Below are 6,000 nucleotides of genomic sequence, written 5' to 3'. Positions count from 1 at the left end.
CAAACCTCCTGGATTGATTTGGCGTGACCCTTGCAACTGCCTGCCTCCTTTCCACCAGAAACACTGAAAATACATAGCGTGCAAATACCGTGTGTGTGTGTGTGTATATGTGTGTGGTTTTGTTTGAAAATAATTGGTGAAAATGTTGGTTTTTTTTTAAAAAGGCATCAGTGATAAATTTTTTTTTTTTTTTTTTTGGCTGTTCCATTCCATCCCTAACCAGACTTCTCTTTAAGTCGTTTATGTTGGAAAATTGTCATTTATATTGGAAAATCGTCACACTGACTTAAAGCAGGGGAGGAAGGTGTGTACATTGTCTGCTACTAGACAGTTCAATAAATATACTGAATGTGGCTTTGGTTTTGTTTCCTCAGATTGTGTCCATTTTTAATAGAAATACAGGGGCAAATGGTTATAAAGTTAAATTCCAGTGGGGGGGAGGGGGCAGACTATGTATTATTTTCTTCAGAGACAACAGAATGCTCATATTCTTAGTTTCTGAACTCACACCATCCTGTACAACCTTTGCAGACCCTGGCTGGTACAAACAGCTAAGCACTCAGCTGTTAACTAAAAGGCTGGAGGTTCAAGTCCACCCAGAGGAACATTGGGAGAAAGACCAGACTCTCAGCCACTGAAAACACTATGGAGCATGGGGTCCCAGTAAGTTGAAATCAACTCAGTGGCAACTTTATACCGTCTTTAACCAAGAGAACGACTTATTGAAGAACCAGAAGGCCCCTTTAGTGAATGCAGTCTGTCAGTAGAATAATACTTCTGCAAAGTAGGGGAGCATTTCCTAGTTTGCACCTGAGACAGCAGCCCCTTCATCCCACTGCCAGGATACAGTCATGTCCCAACAGGCCTGTGCGCTGTGCCCCCAGCTGGAGGAGTCACCACATCTACCACCATAAACATGCAGCCAGCGGGAAGGGACAAGGTTGAAATAATCAGGGTGTCGTTTATTTTCATCATAATTAGATATGAACCTTGCCATTGCAAGGTGGCAACTCGAGGTGTACACATGTAATTGTTGTTGTTAAGTACCGTGGAGTCGGTTCCGACTCATAGTGACCCTGCACAGGGTATCCGAGGCTGTAAATCTTTACGGGAACAGAACGCCTCATCTTTCTCCCACAGAACCGCTGGTAGATAAGAAATGCTGACCTTGTGGTTCGCTGCCCAGTTCGTAACCACTATACTACCAGAGCTCCTCACATGTAATAGTAAATAGTAAATACAGGGTCACGTTGAGTCTGACTGGGCTCTCAAATTCACTGATAATGGGGCCATGGCAGTTTCACCAGAGCCCTGTTAGGTATTTTAAGGAGAAGGGGTCCAGTCTCCAGTGCAGTGGGATGTCATTGAACTGCTGGGAGGTGACCAACACCGGGTGAGGGCCATTGTGCACCTGAGTTCCTCAGCTGAAGTGACATGGAGAGTCAGCCACATGGCTTGGGAGGGAAGTATGCGCTTGTGGCCTTGAGAGGGTAGCAGGGTTCCCCTCTTTCCACCTGCTGGCAGATCTCTGGTAAGAGACCCATGGTCCCTGTTCTGGCATAGGCACATGACCCGTTCTGACCAATGAGATAAAGGGGTGCATGTTGGAGCCCCCTGGGCTAGCTCACCGCTTGCTTCTTTACAATTGAGGTAACGATGGAACTTGGCTGCCATTTTGTAACCAAGAGGCAATGATGCCAGTGCAGTGAGGATAGAGCAGAAAGACACTCAGCTGCCAACCAAAAAGCAGGTGGTTCAAATCTCCCTGCAGACGTCCCAGAGAAAGATGAGGTGGTCTGTTTGCATAAAGTTTTACAGCCTCTGAAGCCCTATGGAACAATTTTACTCTGTCCTATAGGATGGCCAAACTGCATCTCATACTTCGGACATATTGTCAGGAGGGACCAGTCACTGGAGAAGGATACCATGTTTGGTGAGGTGGAGGGTCAGAGAAAAAGAGGAAGACTCCCAGCAAGATGGATTGGCAAAGTGGCAGCATCAATGGGCTCAAGCGTGGTAACAGTAGTGAGGTTGGCCCAGGATCGGACAGTGTTTCGTTCTGCTGTGCCTAGGGTCGCTCTGAGTTGGTACTGACTCGATGGCACCTAACAACAACAACATAAGGTCGTTATGAGTCAGAATCAGCTGAACAGCAGTGGGTTTTAGTTTTGAGGTAGATCAGTGGCCATTCACCGTAATGTGGGTTGTTCCAATCCACCAGTCAGCCCTTGAGAGGAAAGCATGACAACCGGCATCTGTAAAGGTGACTCATTGCCACTGAGTCAATTCCAGCTGAATGCAACCCCAAGGTTGTCATCTTTATAGAACAGTAGACGACACCTACTTGGACACCCTAAGGGGTCATTCTACTCTGTCCTATAGGAACTCAGGGAGTCTGGTGCGGTGCTGTAGGTTAATGTGCTAGACTGCAAAGTTGGTTTGAACTGCAATGTCAACAGTTCAAGCTCACCAGTTGCTCCTCAGAAACCCTATATAGGGTCGCTAAGGAGCTATGGTAACGCAGTGGTTACAAATCAGGCTGCAAACCACAAGGTCGGCAGTTTTAATCTACCAGCTGTTCCGTGGGAGAAAGGAGGCTTTTTGCTCCTATAAAGATTTACAGCCTCAGAAACCCTGTACAGGGACGCTATGAGTCGGAACCAACTCCACGGCACATAACCACCATAACCACTATGGGTCAAAACTGACTCGACAGCACTTAACAACATAGGGTCTCTGAGTCTGCCAGTCTGAGAGGTGCCATGGCCCAGTGTGGACAGAACTGCTTGCAACTGGAGACAGTGGAGAAGCTGGGGGAGTATAGCATCACCATCCCTGATGCCATGTGACCTGGCTTCCAGGAAGAAGCAGGAAGCTCCAAGTTGTTTTCAGAACTTAAATGGCATGCCTGCTTGTCCAAGCCCCCCTCACTGAGGGAGCGGCTCCACTTAAGGGCTGTAAGACTTGGCCCCTGGGAGAACCATTTCAAGTAATGCCTCCATCTATCTCTTCCCAACCTCAGGCTGGCTTAACTCTCCACAGCGCTTCCCACCAAGACTGCCTGGGAGGGACAGGCTATGTTTGTTAGGAGCAGCCTCACTGTACAACCAGGGAAACTGAGGCAACTTGGCTGAGGCCACACTGCGGGTTAAGTGGCAGAACAGGGATTAGAATCTGATTTCTGACGTCATTGTCCATTCACCACTCAACAGGCATGTTTCTGAGTGACTCCTACATGCCAGGCTCTGTATTAGGTGGCAGGAGAGCCGATACGGACTAGACAGACATATTTTCCACTCCTGTGGAGTTTACAAAAGAGCTCTGGTAGCATAGTGGCTACGAATTGGGCTGCTAACCTCAGAGTCAGCAGTTCGAAACTACCAGCTGTACCACTGGAGAAAGATGAGGCTTTCTGCTCTCGTAAAGATTTACAGCCTTGGAAACCCTGTACAGGGTCGCTATGAGTCGGAACCCACTCCACGTCACATAACAACTACAACATGGAGTTTACAAACCTTCATCAATCAAATCAGGCTCAGTCAACAGAAGAATCCTCAAGAGGTGTGTAATTTCTAGGATGCTTTTGGTGATGGGTAACAGAAAAACTAGTCAGGTTAAAAATAAAATACAAGTATAATTCACACATCAGAGACCTTGCTTGACTGGTAGGTTAGACTTGACTCTGGATAGTTGCAGGCTGTCCAGGGTTTTGGTCATTTCTCGGGCATTCTCTCTACTCTGAGGCCAGCTTCCTAGTGATTGTTCCACAGTGCAGTTCAGATTCATGCCTCTCAACCCTCCAGCATCCACCATCCCTCCAAACATCTGGGCTTGGCTTGATTGGGTCATCTTGGACCACAAGACCTAGAGGTCACCACTAGAGATGAGGGTCAGCCCCACCTGGGTTCACTCCCTGGGAAAGAGTAACCAGGAAGCCAAGGAAGCAGACAGTGTCACTGGTCCCTAAGGGGAGGGGGACAATACAGGCCATGTGAAACTCTACCAAGGCTGCAAGATGAAGGTCCCTGCGTAGCAGTCCCTCAGCATCTCGGTACCAGAGGGCTCAGAGTCATAACAACTTTAGCTGAGGTTTACTGAGACTTAACAGTGAGGTTGCTAGATGAGTGCACCCTATCAGCTGCTGCCTGGGGTGGGATGGATCAATCCTATAGAGCGGGCTTGTGGAGAGCAATGGAATAGGGTTTCATTTTGCCAAAGTCTCCATCTGCCCAGCCTCCTAGCCACATGACCGCTGATGAGGCAGAGGGTCCAGATGGGAAGGCTCCTAGGGACCACATGATTCAAGTTCCTGATCCCTTTACTCCCAAACGTGAAGGAGTGAAGTATCACCGAGTACATTGCTGGACAAGAAGTTAGCACTGAAATCAGCATCCTGTTTTGTGTCGAAGTCACCGGCCAAGGATGGAGCCAGCCTGTCGTAGGATCAGTGCGAAGTAGGGACGTCCTCTCACAAGGCTGGGCGCCAAGGCATGCACACGTCTCCAACTTGCTCAGTCACGAGCTAGGGCGCTCAGAGTCCGCGGTTCCCCTCCTGCTGCTATTCAGGTTGCCACCCTCATTCCCCGCCTCAGTTTCCCCACCTGTAGCAGGGAGGGGCGATCGCCGAAGATCTGGGCACCTCAGGCCCCGACACCCCAGGACAAATCGCGCCCCACTGTCTCAGCGCCCAGGATGGGCGGGGCCGGAGTATGGCCCCGCCCCCGCCCACGAGGAAGTGGCCGCAGCGGTGAGCGGGGGCCCAGACCGGCTCGGCGCGTCGACTGCCCAGAGTCCGTGGCCGGAGCTCCTGCAGGTGAGGGCGCAAGACCCCGAGGGAGGGAGAGGGGGTATCGTCGGAACGGAGGGAAGGGGCCGGGGTGAGGAGCCTAGGAATCGAGGGGCGCGGGGGTGTCGTCTGGAAATGAAGGGGCGTTGGTCCCGGGAGAAGGGCTCCGGGGAGTTCCCATAAGTGACGGGACGGAGGGGCTCCTGGAGGAAAGGGGTGCGGCGGCACCGCCTGCGGGAGACGGGGGCTCCAGATCCAGCAAGGGGACTCCGGGGAGTGCCTGGAAGTGATGGGGGTGAGGGGTTCCCGGAGGGAAGGGTCGCGGGGACCCCCGAAGAATAAGGGGTCACCTGAAGGGGAGAGAACAAGGAGCCCCCAGGAGGCGAGTGCACAGTGTGGGGCACCGCCTGGAGGTGAGGGGGCTCGGGGCTCCAGGGAGTAGAGGTGACGGTGCAGAGGGGCTCCCGGAGCGGAAGGGCGTGGGGCCGGGTGAGGCTGCATGGGGACCCAAGGGTCCCCGTTACTTGAGGCCCTGTGGGCCCACGCCCAGCCACTTCCCCTCCATCCTGAGCCTTCCGGGTCCTCAGCCGGGAAATGAGCTGGCGCCCCGCCCCACCCGCAGCCCCCAGCCGCCTACGCCCCCAAGGGGTCCCCGGACTGGCCCTTTGGAAGAAATGGAGCAGTTGGGGTAGGACGAGGCCGGGTGGGGAAAGGCGACAGTAATTGTAGCAACAAAACAGGAGAAGTAGCCCAGGGCCAGTCACCAGGCTGGCCCCAGGCTCCGCCTGCCCCCGCAGGCAGGGCGGCCCAGGGGTTATTGAAGGCCTCTGGGGATTTTGTGAGACTTCCAGCTCCTCCCTTAGCTGGAAGATAACCTTGGCAAGAAACCACTTCCCTGAGCCTCAGTTTTCCTTATCTGGAAAATGGACTTATTCAATCAAGTTGTGAGGCTTCAGTGCAACAATGTGTGTAAAAGACTGAGCCAGACACAGAGTTTGGATGTGTGCTATTATTGCTGTAGTTGCCTTGGTAAGGCCTGCACTTGTGAATCTGACCTCCCGGATTGGGGTGCGAGTTCCAGCAATGTGAACATGAACAAACCATTGCTTTGTTTGAGTCTAAGTTTCCTTTTGTACAAAATGAACAGTTGTTTTTTTTAATAGTTGTTTTTTGTAACTGGAGATACATGAGGTTTTCTGCTCCCGTAAAGACTT

This window comes from Chrysochloris asiatica, unplaced genomic scaffold, assembly GCF_000296735.1.
Source record: "Chrysochloris asiatica unplaced genomic scaffold, ChrAsi1.0 scaffold00034, whole genome shotgun sequence".
In the NCBI taxonomy this organism is placed as follows: domain Eukaryota; kingdom Metazoa; phylum Chordata; class Mammalia; order Afrosoricida; family Chrysochloridae; genus Chrysochloris; species Chrysochloris asiatica.
Note: the sequence above shows the minus strand (reverse complement) of the source record.